The sequence below is a fragment of the Nicotiana tabacum genome, chromosome 5 (genome assembly GCF_000715075.1).
Source record: "Nicotiana tabacum cultivar K326 chromosome 5, ASM71507v2, whole genome shotgun sequence".
NCBI classification, from domain to species: Eukaryota; Viridiplantae; Streptophyta; class Magnoliopsida; order Solanales; family Solanaceae; genus Nicotiana; species Nicotiana tabacum.
This window is the reverse complement of record NC_134084.1, coordinates 93,749,781-93,764,605: the sequence shown is the minus strand read 5'-3', so window position 1 is coordinate 93,764,605 and position 14,825 is coordinate 93,749,781. Positions and strand designations below refer to the sequence as shown.

Below are 14,825 nucleotides of genomic sequence, written 5' to 3'. Positions count from 1 at the left end.
AAATTAGTCATGATGCCTCCAAACGGCCATGACCATACTTCTGTGTATGTTTTTAACCAGGTGTGCATTAAGCAAGGATAATTTAATTCCCATTGTTTCTTTTACCAAGGAGCATGCTTGGAATTTAAAAATCTTCCTTGGATAGAAAATCACGTGAGCTTTCTTTGCCAATTTTAAAAGCATTAGCTCCTCCTTCCAATGTCCATTGGTATAGTCGATGCAGTACACTTTCTTTATTGTAATTATGGCTTTTTCAATTTGTCCAACTTTCATGACTACACCATTGTTAAATTATTGGCATTTATACCCACGCTTTATCCTTGAGTTCTGCAGATAAATACACAAAAGTGTGAATTTAAAATTCAATACCAGTTGTGTCTTGAACTCGGCAGATTTAAAGTGCAGTAGGCGTGCGTTTGAGAAGCGTGCCACATTGAATCTATGCGTGAATCCAGATTTTTGTTGTATTAAATATTGCCTCCAGTGGTCCATTCCTATTGAACTGTGCACCCCCAATACAATATTTAATACCACAAAATTGTTATATACCATCCCATGCGTCATTTTTCCGTGCATATGTGACAACTTTAAACCTTTGCCCATTTCTCCCCTGTTTTCCATGCATGTGTGTTTCTTTGGGCAGTGCATTATCACCTTATGTTGTCGAGCTATAGGTCTCCATATGTTTGTCTTGAATTTCCCATCTTCAGTCCACACCTTGTCTTGCATGATTATGATAATGATACCAACCATCACATTTTTTATTGTTCTTTTGTGGTACCATTTCTCTATGCTCTGTCTTAGCGTGCTTTCCAGGTCTCCCTTTCTCGAAATCACGCCATCCCTTAGATACATTTGAGTTTTATTCAAACCAGCATAGCATCTCAAACAACTTCTCATAGCAAAATCACGCTCCCAGACAGGCGTGCACTGTTGACCACAAAAGTTGTCTCCAAATCTCCTTTTGTCTAGAAGTTCATCTCTCCTTTCCCATGTGACATTGTGCTCACTTATTGCATTATCTATTTGGGGTAGCATTCCACTCCAGACTTCTTCTTTCTCCTCTTCCGGTTGCTTATCTTTTGTTCGAGAGAGCCATTTCTCTTCTTGATCTGCCTCAAGAAATGGTCGATCAAATTCCTCCAAAGTTCCAGCAATTCCCTTTGATGTAATTGCCTGCCTTGAAATGATCTTTGTACATATGCCAAAGCCCACCTTTAATGTCCTCCCAGTGGATTGAATGCAAGGCATTAATACCACCACTTGAGATTCTACTATAACATAAGGCTTTAGCATCAATGAGATACCTGCAAAAAAGTAAACAATGTTAGCTGAAAAATTGCTAACCAATCTCTCCTTAAGAATGATTCGAGTCCGATAGCAAATTGTAGTCTATTTTCTTCCTAATTCCTTGCAACCTTCACTCTTATGTAAGGACATTGCATCTTGTCTTCATTAATAATCCTCCTTCCTTTTGAGTCCATATCCCAGAAGCCATGACATTCAATATTTCCTTCATCTAGAGCATAATTGGCAAGGTGGTCTGCTAATGTATTCCCTTCTCTGAGTATGTGTGTGACCTTGATGATACTTTGTTCCTTCAATCTTAAAATCTCCTCAACATGATTAGTAATACACCAAGGAGGCTTCCATGATTCTTCTATAATGTTCTTTAATAGCAAGGAATCTGTCTGCAGCCATATCTGAAAATAATTAAGATTTTTGCACATCTTCAAAGCCTCCACAATAGCTACTGCTTCTGATTCATTATTGGTTCCTTCAGAAATCTCCCTTCCTTCTGCATATATCAAATCACCTACCTCATCCCTTATGCAGAAACCAATTGAACTCCTCCCTAGGTTCCCTCTACATGCTCCATCCGTATTTACTTTGATCCACCCTCTTGGAGGAAATTCCCATAACACCTTTTCATATTTCAATCGAGGTGTGTATTGCTCCAACATTGTCAGTAAGTCCAGCCACTTGTGAGGCACATACAGTCCAGGCTTTTTTAGTTGGACTAGAGCTTGCAGAGTAGATGACACCTGGTAAATAACTCTGCTCACTGATACTGCTTCTCCATATTTCAAACTGTTTCTTCTCTTCCAAAGTTCTCATACAATGCATGCAGGTAAAGCTTGTAAGACTGGCTTCAATCTGGGAACAACTGGTGCTGTCCAATACTTTGTAATTGCTTGTTGTAATGATAACCCTTCTAATGCAATTCCTGCTCTCCTCAGGAAGTAATTCCAAACACTCCTAGCTGCATTGGATGTGAAGAACAAATGTACTAATGACTCCTCCTTAGGATCAGCACAGCACCAACATTTTGATGGCATGGAGTATCCTATTTTACGCAAGAAATCATCAAATGGCAGTTTGGCTTTCCACACCTTCCAAATGAAGAAGGATATCTTGAAAGGTAAGCCTTTGACCCATATCATCCTGTAACCTAAGCTTGGGTTGTCTCTTCTTCGCCGGTAATCCCATGCAGAATTCACTGAAAAATGACCTCTTATTTCAATCATCCAGAATGGTGTATCTAACTCTGCACATTCGTTTGGTGGTCTAATATTCTGCACAATGTGGTTTGCCAAATCTTCAGGTAGAGTCTGAAATATTTTTTCCAAGTTCCACATACCATTTTCAACCAGATCATTGACATTGTGAATATCCTCATCGATACCAAACTCTGCAGGCACTTGGAAATATAAGGCTCCCAGCTCAGTCCAATTGTCGAACCATAATTGAGCTGATCCCATTCTCGGTTTCCAGTATATTTGATGCTCAATCAAGTCCCTACATTCTAGCATTTTTCTCCACACGCGGGATCCACGCTTCTAAGGTACAATTACTGGATTTAGTTTCTTGCAGTACTTTTGACTAATAAATGCACTCCATAAACTGGGTTTTGTCCTGAAATTCCACCACAATTTACAGAATAGTGCCTTGGATACATCATATAGGGACCTGAAGCCTATGCCTCCCTCCTCATAAGGCATGCAAAGGTTAGTCCACGATGATCAATGTCTAGAGTTGCCTCCCACATTGCTGCTCTAGAAGAATATTGCAAAAATGCTATGTAATTTATTGATCATATAAATTGGTGGATTAACTGCTGACAACATATGAATTGGGATACTCTGTATGACATTTGCGATCAATACAGCTCTGCCTCCTACAGATAGGAGTTTGCCTTTCCACGACAGCAGTTTGTCCATGACCTTAGTGATTGATCCCTGGTAATAGTCACTCCTTCTTCTTGCATAAAAAATAGGGCAGCCAAGATAGGTCATAGGGAAATATTGTCTTCCTATACCTGTAATCCTTTCAACCTTGTTAATCACCTCATTATCCGTTAAATGATGCAGGTATATGGCAGATTTGGCTTTGTTCACCAGTTGATCAGACGATGATTCATAAGCTTGCAAAACCTCCATGACAAGTCTCAGTGAAGTTTCATCAGATGAGGAGAAAATGATTGTATCATCAATGTATGAGAGATGATTTATTTTTGGGCTCCATTTTGGCATTCCAAATCCACAGAAATACAGGTTAGTGTGTAGTGAATTCAATCCCCGAGACATTGCTTCTGCTGCTAGAATGAATAGGGTTGGTGACAAAGGGTCACCCTGCTTAACTCCCCTCGAAGATTTGAAGAAATCATTTAGCTGCCCATTTATAAGAATAGAGTACCAATTATTCCCAATCAAATCAAAGATCAATCCAATAAACGCTTCAGGAAATCCCATCTTCCTTAGCATTTTGGTTAGGAATAGCCATGATAGCCTATCGTAAGCTTTTGTCATGTCGAGCTTAATCACAACATTTGGGCATGCTTTTGTTCTCAACCTGATATCCGTAATGATTTCTTGAGTTAACAGTATATTCTCAACTATACTTCTTCCCTTCACAAAACCTGCATGTTCCTGTGAGATTAAGTTTGGTAAAAATTCAACCAACCTTTCATGAATAACCCTCGAGAAAATCTTGTTAACAAAGTTGCTGAGACTGATTGGTCTCATGTCTGCAAAGGTCATAACTTCTTTTTTCTTTGGTAATAAAATCAGGTTTGTGTGTGTCACACTCTTTGGCAATTGCTGACCGCAAAAGAAAGCCTTGACCATGCCTACTACATCTTATTCAATGATTTCCCAGCATGTTTGGTAAAAGGCTCCAGTGAAGCCATCCGGTCCACCTGCTGAGTCCCCATTCAACCCCATAACTGCTCTCTTCACTTCTTCATTGGAAGGCGAAGCCATCAATCTTTCATGTTGATCACTATCTACCATTGAAGGTACATGATTCAGAATATCAAAAGCATTAGGAACTTCACTCTCAGTAAATTGATCCTTGTAGAACTTTAGTGCTTCTTCTGCTATTAAGTGATCTTCTTCAATCCAGTTACCAAGGCTATTCTGGATCCTTGATAATTTCAGTCTCTTCATTCTCCCATTAACTTGAGCATGGAAGAATTTAGTGTTTCTATCGCCATCTTTGAACCATAACATGCCAGCTTTTTGTCTCCAGAATTCTTCTTCTAATGCAAGATATTTAATCATTTCAGCTTGTACCTGTTGTAATCTTTGTCTGTTCATCTGTGTAGGATTGACTTCAAATTGCCTTTCATGAACCAAGACCACCTCCTCCAGGCTTGTAATCTTCTGGAATATATCCCCATATGTAGCTCTGCTCCAGGTAGATAGTACTTTCTTAAGCTTCTTTAACTTGTAGTTAAAAATGCAGAAATGTTAGTATAAAACAATATTCAAATTACAGTATATAGCTAGTATTCAAATTAAAACAGTGCAAGTCTATGCAAGAACTAAGAGAAGACTTGCACTTCTTGCATAGACTTGCACTGTCTTCTCTTGGTTCTTGTCTGTTTTATATAGCTAGTATAAAACAGTTTTTCTCTTGGTTGCACAAATTAAGTATTCAAATTACAGTATATAGCTAGTATAAAACAGTTTACCTATTGATTTAGCTAAATGGGAACAATCTAGTTATTACTCAATGTTCCCAGACTTTTGATGTTACTCTTAATTAATGTAAAATTGTTAAAATTTGACTAATTTGCCATTTTTTAACATTAAGCTTTTCTAATTAATTATGAACATCTTAAGTTCATATGCTGAGTGATAAAATTGTTTCGATAGTATTTTGTCTATCTAAAGGATACTCATTTTAGCAAAATAATATTTTTGAAAAAATACTTAAATTGGAACAAATGTAGTGTAAATAATACTTAGATAGCTAGATACTATATGTTGGTATTTGCCATCGAAACACATACCAATTGCAAAAACGATAATGTAACTCAACAACGAAGGAATATCACTTCACTACTTCAGCAAAAATAAAATTACTAACCATAGAAAAGTAAATAAGTTGATGCAATCGTACAACAAACTTCATCCTTAGAACATGACTCTGCCTCAGCTGCATATATCGGATAAAGAAAAAGGAGTTTACAAAAAAATAGAGAAAGAGACAACCGGCAAATCACCCTGCTTTATATTGAGTTTTGAAGAAAATTTTAAAACTCGTCATATCCTACACCGCAGCCGCATAAACTACAAACCCCGCATATGTTTAAATCCGCCACGTCCTATCCATCCTAGCTAGGTATTCTTCTAAACTTGTCATTCATATTTTTGAATCTCATTTTGGATTTCGATCTTCCAAGGATAGGAACTTTTGATCCCAATTCCCTAGTGACTGAAAGTTACTTCTAAGCAGGATCTTCCGCTACTGTTTTTCTTTTTAACTAGTAAATATAGATCTACCTAAATATGTCAAACTATCGGTCTGCTCACTTCAACGCTGATATTGAGTTTGACCACCATGCCGAAAACCACAACGTAGCACCTAGCAATAACATCCCTCATGCTAATCCTAATAGAGTCCCAGTTACGGACTCTATCGATGCCACCTCACATGTGGCCATTGACGCAACCTACCGACAACCCTGAGAACAACGTTCACAGAGGAGGTACACCCGAAGTGTTACATCTCGCGTTTTTCGTACGTTAAACTTTCGTCTTTAGTTAATTGACATAAACTCGGGGATGAGATTATCTTGAGGTTAGCATATTTACGCTCTTTATACCAAGCAATAAGTAAGTGCCATGAAGGAAAGGGTATACGAATTAAAGAAAATGAGTTTCGTTGAATGTACGGTCCGGGCTATAATACCCAATACTTATGGACTAGTATCATATAAGGTACCATATGACCGTGATAATATGATGTATCAAACATATTAAAAATAAGTAGAATTTTAAGTAATTTGAGATAATTTTTAATAATGCGAGTAATTAAATAATTACCGAGTAGCGATATATTACCTAGTTAATTAATTAATTATTTGTTGGATAAAATTAAACCAACATGTGGCAGCAAAGCCACATACCTATACATATGACACTTAGTTATTATAGGTTATGTGGCAAACTAATGTATTAACTACAAGCACTACCTGATCCTACGTGTAAAAAGACATAGCAGGTGGCAAACGTAGTTAAATATAAAACACTACAAAATGTGTTAATTGTATTAAAGGTAAAACACTACAAAACATTTCATTTCTAAGGCATTACAGAAGGATGAAAATGTTATGCACTTAAAATCTCTTTCAAACTTCATTCTCAAAAACATTGAGATCAGATCCTACGAGTTTCAACGGTTCCAAGAAGATTCAACAACGTAAAATTTTGTGGTTCTAAGGGAGTACAATGTATTTCTTTTTCAATAACATCACACGAATTTTTCCCTACTTCAGGTATGTTAAGGCTAAGCTCTTCCTTCATTTTTCATGGTCTCGTCATTACACAAGTTTAATAACAAGGCACAAAGAAAAATTCATATCCCTGAATTTACGTATATTTTCCTAGTTTTGTAAGTTATGATATTCGCCTTATCGGGACTTCATATTCAATTGAGTATTTCCTTCTTCCAATCAAGAGAGCAGAGAATTTATATATACAATATTAAAGTATTTTCATTATCATCGAGCTATAATCGATGGGCAGGCCCATATTGGGAAACCTCTGATCAGATGATAAGTTGTATACCGATCCTACTGTGGCCGAGCGCCTATGAGCGAGCCTAGTTGGTCGAGATACAGAGCTTAGTATGGCCGAGTGCCTGTGAGTGAGCCTATATATACATCTTAAGATATATATATATATATATATATATATATATATATATATATATATATATATATATATATATAGGCCGGACAACTATTTTACTAATTATATTAAGAGAATAGAGTCAGTATCAGCAGATAAGCATATCTTCAGATTTTCTTTGACTCCCAGTTGCTTTCAATTATTATGTTATCAGTTCAGTTTCAGCTTTCAGTATATTGCCTTACATACTCGGTACATTATTTCGTACTGACGTCCCTTTCTGGGGACGCTGCATTTCATGCGTGCAGGTCTAGACAGACAGACGGGTAGACCTCCCCAGTAGGTGTTTGCCCGAGTTCAACTATATCGGTAAGCTCCCCGTCCTTTGGAGTTGCCGGGTCTAGATGTTTGGTATACATCTTGTGTATATATATATATATAGATAGGCTATGGGTAGATCAGGGCCCTGTTCCGATCATAGTACATCTACTAGTAGAGGCTTGTAGACATATCCTATTAGTTAGTGCAGTATGATGGGCTTGTAGGCCCTGTACGTATATTTTGTTGGCTTGTCAGTTGTAGTAATTATGATGGCTTTGCCGGCCCAGCTTTATGTTGACATTTAGTCGGCATTAGTCTCTATCCAGTTTTATATTTAGCATCGCACATTATCTTGTAATGTGGCCCATGGCTAAAGTATGACATTACATGTTTAGAGTCTCTTAGTCGCAAGTGGTATGCAAGGATTGGTGAGGCACTAGGTGCCGGTCTCTCCCCCAGGCTCGGGGCGTGACAAAAGTGGTATCAGAGCAGTTTTGTCCTAGGGAGTCTACAAGTCGTATCTAGTAGGGTCTTGTTTATAGAGGTAGGGTGCACCATATTATATAAGCAGGGGAATACAAGGCATTTAGGAGTTGATTACCCTTCTTTCAAATCTAAATCGTGTTATAGCACTAAGTTATAGGAAATTTGAGTTAAACATACATGTTGACGTTTGCATGCAGAGATGACGGTAACTAGGAAAACTACGGCTAGCCAGGGGAGAGAAACAACAGTAGGTAAGGGGACTAGCAGGGTACCCCAAGCAGATGGGACCCAATCAGAGTCCCAGGGAGAGACCCCTACCCAGTAATTACCGGCTACTCCGCTACCTGAGGAGATTCCTAGGGAGACTGCACATCTAGTTCCCCCTCCACTTTTATCAGATCAGGACTTGAGGAGTGCGGTGAATTTGTTGGCACAATTGGTAGCTACCCAGCAACAGGCTAGAGCATCCACTAGTGCAGGACCTTCTGAGGGACCTGGGAGTTCAAAGGTCTGAGAGTTTATTGCTTTGAATCCCCCAAAGTTCATAGGGACATATCAGAGGGAGGACCCGCAGGATTTCATAGATCAGCTACATAAGATTTTTCGGGTTATGCATGCCACGGAGAAAGAGGCAGTTGAGTTAGCAACTTTTCGACTCCAAGATATAGCCATCCTTTAGTACGAGGGATGGGAAAGGTCCAAGGGATGTGATGCACCTCCTGCTATTTAGGAGAATTTTTCAGATGCCTTCCTTGACCAGTACTTACTGCAGGAGACCCAACAGGCCCGAGTTGATCAGCTTCTAGCCCTCAAGTAGGGCAATATGAGTGTTCGAGAGTATAGTCTCCGCTTTGACTCATTGGCCAGATATGCACCATCCATAGTTGCTACTATGCAGGATAGGATCCACAAGTTTATAGCAGGGTTAGCCCTAGAATTGACCGAGGCATGTGCCACCGATGCATTACATGATAGTACGGATATCTCCCAAATTCAAGCATTTGGCAAGAATATAGAAAGGAGTAGGCGTCGATAGCAGGGTACAAAGAGGATTAAGTCAGGGCAGCGTAAGAGGATGAGATTTGCTAGGTCTCAATAGCAGTCTCAGGGTACTTACATGCCCCAATACTTCAAATGTCCACCTAGACCTCCGCCACCTCAGTCACAAGGTTATAGGTATGACTATTATACTCAGTCAAGACTAGGTGAAAGCTTCCAGGTGTCAAGTTTGCAACGACAGCGAGGTTCGGGGTAGACATGGCCATTTCCGCCTTGGTGTGCCATCTGCGGTAGAGGACACTTGGGCCAATGCCGAGCCGGTTCCGATGCTTGTTATACATGTGGACGTCCGGGGCATATGATGTGAGATTGCCCAAATAGAGATTCTAGGGGTATGGTACAACCAGCAAATTCAGCAACAGGATCAGCTATGTCCGTGCATCCTTCAGGGTGCGAGTCCCAGTCTTCGGCTGGTAGAGGTTGAGGCAGAGGTAGAGGGTCCAGTTCAGATGGTAACTAGAATCGTATCTATGCGCTAGCAGGTTAACAGGACCAAGAGTCCTCACCAGACGTTGTGGCATGTATGTTGACCATTTATTCCCTCGATGTTTATGCCTTGATAGAACCAGGATCTACTTTATCATGTATTAAGCCATTTGTCGCAAGGAAATTTGGTATAGTGCCTGAAATACTAAGGGATCCTTTGGTGGTATCTACACCGATCGGAGAATCGATTATTGCTAGATGGGTTTACCGAGGTTGTTCGGTATCAATTTGTGGTCGTCAGACCTCAACTGACCTAGTTGAGCTAGAGATGTTGGATTTTGATGCTATCATGGGCATGGACTGGTTGGCAGCTTGTTATGCCACAGTTGATTGTCGATTAAAGATAGCCAGATTTCATTTTTCGGGTGGGCCAGTCCTTGAATGGGTAGATAATACAGCGACACCCAGAGGTAGGTTTGTTTCCTATCTGAAGGCGAGGAAAATGGTCGCAAAAGGGTGCATTTATCATATTGTGCAAGTTAAAGATGCAGATGTTGAGATACCTACACTTCAGTCTATTCCAGTAGTAAAGGAGTACGCAGATATATTTTCAGATGAACTTCCAGGTATTCCTCCAGAGCGAGAGATTGATTTTGGCATTGATTTGCTTCCGAGAACGCAACCAATATCCATTCTTCCATATAGAATGGCACCTGCTGAATTGAAGGAGTTGAAGGAGCAGTTAAAAGATTTACTGGAGAAAAGTTTCATCAGACCCAGTACCTCACTTTAGGGTGCACCAGTACTATTTGTATGGAAGAAAGATGGCTCACTGAGGATGTGTATCAATTATAGGCAACTAAACAAGGTAACTATAAAGAATAAGTATCCACTTCCAAGGATAGACGAATTGTTTGATCAGTTGTGGGGAGCTAGATACTTTCAAAAATAGATTTGAGGCCGGGGTACCCCTAGGTCAGAGTTTGAGAGAAAGATATTCCCAAGACAGCCTTCAGGACCCGATATGTCCACTTCGAGTTCCTTGTCATGCCTTCGGGTTGGCGAATGCGCTTGCCATATTTATGGACTTGATGAATAGCCTATTGCGTCTATATTTGGATATGTTCATAATTGTCTTTATTGATGATATTATGGTTTATTCACGTTCAGACGATGAGAATATGGACCACCTGCGAGCGGTACTCCAAACCCTTCATGATAATAAATTGTATGCTAAGTTTTTTAAGTCTTGAGTTCTGGTTGAAGTCTATAGATTTCATGAGGCACATTGTATCCGACAGAGGTATAAAGGTAGACACTCAGAAGATTGAGGCTGTGAAATCATGGCCTAGACCTACTACTCCGACAGAGATTCATAGCTTTCTAGGCTTAGCAGGATACTACTGGAGGTTCGTAGAGGGTTTTTCTTCTCTTTCAGAACCATTGACAAAGCTGACATAGAAAGCGACTAAGTTTTAGTGGACAGAGGCCTGTGAGCAGAGTTTCCAATAGCTTAAGAACAGGTTAACCTTAGCGCCAGTTCTAGCACTTCCAGAGGGTCCAGATGGTTATGCCATGTATTGTGATGCCTCAGGTATCTGGTTAGGATGTGTCCTAATACAACATGGGAAAGTAATTGCGTATGCTTTAAGGCAGTTAAGGAAGCATGAGCGGAATTATCAGACCCACAACCTCGAATTAGTTGTGGTTGTCCATGTAGTTAAGATATGGCGGCATTATTTATATGGTGTTCATGTTGATGTGTACAGATCATAAAAGCCTGCAATATATCTTCAAGCAAAAATAATTGAACTTGCGACAGAGGCGGTGGCTTGAGTTATTAAAAGATTACGATGTTAACATTCTCTACCATCCAGGAAAAGCTAATGTTGTAGCAGATGCCTTAAGTCGCCGATCTATGTGTAGTTTAGCACATGTAGAGACTGAAAAAAGACAATTAACCAAAGAGACTCATCAATTGGCTTGTTTGGGGGTTCGGTTAGTAGACTCTGTCAATGGAGGAGTTGTACTCTAAAATACCGCAAAATCATCTCTCATAACTGAAGTAAAGGAGAGGCAATATGAGGACCCAGAGATGGTCGAGTTGAGATAGCGGGCTCCACAGCAGAGGAAGCCATGGTTAGAACTCAAACGAGATGGGGTTCTCATATACATGGGTCGTTTATGTGTTCCAAATGTAATAGGGCTACGAGACAGGATTATGTTAGAGGCACATTATTCGTGGTACTCCATTCACCCTAGGTCGACGAATATGTATCATGACATTAAGGAGGTGTATTGGTGGAACGATATGAAGAAGAACATTACTGAGTATGTCGCCCAGTGTCCTAGTTTCCAGTAGGTGAAGATAGAGCACCAGAAGCCCGGAGGGCTAATGTAGACTATAGAGATCCCGACATGGAAATGGGAGGCGATAAACATGGACTTTATCACGGGTTTACCTCGTTCTCATCGTAAGTTCCATTCCATATAGGTGATAGTCGATAGGCTCACAAAATTAGCTCATTTCCTACCGGTTATATCTATATATACAATAGAAGATTATGCAAAGTTATATATTAAAGAGATAGTGTGACTACATGGAGTGCTAATATCTATTATATCTGACCGTGGGGCCCATATTACAGCACATTTTTGGATGTCAGTTTAGAAAGGTCTAGGGACTCAGGTGAATCTCAGTACAACTTTTCATCCACAAACTGATGGACAAGACGAGCGCACAATTCAGACGCTCGAGGATATGTTACGAGCATGTGTGCTAGATTTTAAAAAAAGTTAGGATGAACATCTACCTCTTATCGAGTTTGCATATAATAACAGTTATCACTCCAGTATCCAGATGGCTCCGTACGAGGCTTTGTATGGGCACAAGTGCAGATCTTCTATATGGTTGTTTGATGTTGGAGAATCTGGGTTACATGGGCCAGACTTGGTTCAGCAGGCCATAGAAAAAGTAAAGCTTATTCGGGAGCGATTGTTGATAGCTCAAAGTCGTCAGAAGTCATATTCTGACGTGCGATGACGAGATTTAGAGTTCGGGGTAAATGACTGAGTATTCTTAAAGGTGTCACCTATGAAAGGTGTGATGAGGTTTGGCAAGAAAGGCAAACTTAGCCCACAATATATTGGACCTTATAGGATCATTCAGAGAGTAGGCCAAATAGCTTATGAGTTAGAATTGCCCTCGGAATTGGAGTCTGTTCATCTGGTTTTTCACGTATCTATTTTACGAAAGTGCCTTGGCGATCCTACCCGAGTGGTTCCCATGGATGATGTACAGATTACAGAGGACTGGTCATACAAGGAAATTTCGGTTGCCATCCTAGACCGACAAATCCACAAGCTACATAATAATGAGGTAGCCTCCGTGAAGGTTCTATGGAGGAGAAAGAATGTGGAAGAGATGACATGGGTAGTGGAGGAAGAAATAAAAACTAAATAATAGGAGTTATGGCTCGAGGTGGGATACCTCAACACAGCCCAATTCAGTCCAGTAGGTTCTCTGATAAGCTTTTATTTTTAACTTCCCGAATTCATAATAAACAACTGTGTAAGGCCAAGTGTGGCATATATAGCATGTTTTTGGCTGCACATAGGGTGGTTTTAGTCTAATGTATGGAGGAGACTCTGGAAAAACATTTCCAAGGTATCTAAGAGTAAACATTCGAGGACGAATATTTCTAAGGGGGGAAGGATGTTACATCTCGCGTTTTTCGTATGTTAAACTTTCATCTTCAGTTAATTGACATAAACTCGGGGATGAGATTATCTTGAGGTTAGCATATTTATGCTCTTTATACCAAGCAATAAGTAAGTTCCATAAAGGAAAGGGTACAAAAATTAAAGAAAATGAGTTCCGTTGAAGGTACGGTCCGAGATATAATACCTAATACTTATGGAATAGTATCATACAAGGTACCATATGACCATGATAATATGATGTATAAAGTATATTAAAAATAAGTAAAATTTTAAGTAATTTGATATAATTTTTAATTAGGCGGGTAACTGGTTAATTACCAAATAGCGGGATATTACCTAGTTAATTAATTAATTATTTAGTGGATAAAATGAAACCACTATGCGGCAGCAAGCCACATACCTATACATATGACTCTTAGTCATTATAGGGTATGTGGAAAACTAATGTATTAACTACAAGCACTACCTGATCCTACGTGTAAAAAGACATAGAAGTTGGCAAACGTAGTTAAATGTAAAGCACTACAAAATGTATTAATTGTATTAAAGGTAAAACACAACAAAACATTTCATTTGTAAGTTACAATATTCTCATTATCGGGACATCATATACAATTGAGTATTTCATTCTTCCAGTCAAGAGATCAGAGAATCTATATATACAATATTATAGTATTTTCATTACCATCAAGCTATAATCGATGGACAGGCTCCTATTGGGCAAACTCTGATCAGATGGTAAGTTATATGCCGATCCTACTGTGGCCTAGCGCCTATAAGCGAGCCCAGATGGTAAGTTATATACCGAGCCTACTATGGCCGAGCGCCTATGAGCGAGCCTAGTTGGTCGAGATACAGAGCTTAGTATGGCCGAGAGCCTATGAGCGAGCCTACTACGACAGAGAAGATATATATATATATATATATATATATATATAAGGCCGGACAACTATTTTACTAATTATATTAAGAGAATAGAGTCAGTATCAGCAGATAAGCATATCTTCAGATTTTCTTTGACTCCCAGTTGCTTTCAATTATTATGTTATCAGTTCAGTTTCAGCTTTCAGCTTTCACTATATTGTCTTACATACTCGGTTCATTATTTTGTACTGATGTCTCTTTCTGGGGACGCTGCATTTCATGTGTGCAGGTCCAGACAGATAGACGGGTAGACCTCCTCAGTAGGTGTTTTCCCGAGTTCAGCTTTATCAGTAAGCTCCCCATCCTTCGGAGTTGCTGGGTCTAGAAGTTTAGTGTACATCTTGTGTATATATATAGATAGGTTATGGGTAGGACGGAGCCCTGTTCCAATCATAGTATATCTACTAGTAGAGGCTTGTAGACATATCCTATCAGTTAGTGCAGTATGATGGGCTTGTAGGCCCTATACGTATATTTTGTTGGCTTGTCAGTTTTAGAAATTATAACGGCCTTGCGGGCCTAGCTTTATGTTGACATTTAGTCTGTGTTAGTCTCTATTCAGTTTTATATGTCGCATTGCACATTATCTTGTAATGTGGCCAATGGCCAAAGTATGACATTACATATTCAAATCTCTTAGTCGCAAGTGGTATGCAAGGATAGGTGAGGCATTGGGTGCCGATCTTGCCCCTAGGTTTGGGGTGTGACACGAAGGTCAGGGCGACGTGATCAATATGAGTGTAATAT

General features: G+C 39.5%; 1 long non-coding RNA gene across 6 annotated transcripts; it reads left to right on the top strand.

Annotated features, from left to right (window-relative positions):
- The first annotated feature begins 465 nt into the window (after positions 1 to 465).
- Positions 466 to 14,629, top strand: LOC107761069 (uncharacterized). Of its 6 annotated transcripts, none has more exons than XR_012709645.1 (11): positions 466 to 2,048; positions 2,241 to 2,422; positions 2,533 to 2,605; positions 2,699 to 2,845; positions 2,941 to 3,008; positions 3,170 to 3,242; positions 3,372 to 3,554; positions 4,071 to 4,297; positions 4,607 to 4,698; positions 7,448 to 7,508; positions 14,308 to 14,629. It is a non-coding gene; the product is annotated as an uncharacterized LOC107761069 (long non-coding RNA). The 6 variants fall into 6 exon arrangements; XR_012709646.1 differs by lacking the exon at positions 4,071 to 4,297 and adding an exon at positions 2,132 to 2,170 and having other exon boundaries at positions 471 to 2,048; positions 14,308 to 14,627; XR_012709648.1 differs by lacking the exon at positions 7,448 to 7,508 and having other exon boundaries at positions 467 to 2,048.
- The last annotated feature ends 196 nt before the right edge of the window (positions 14,630 to 14,825 follow it).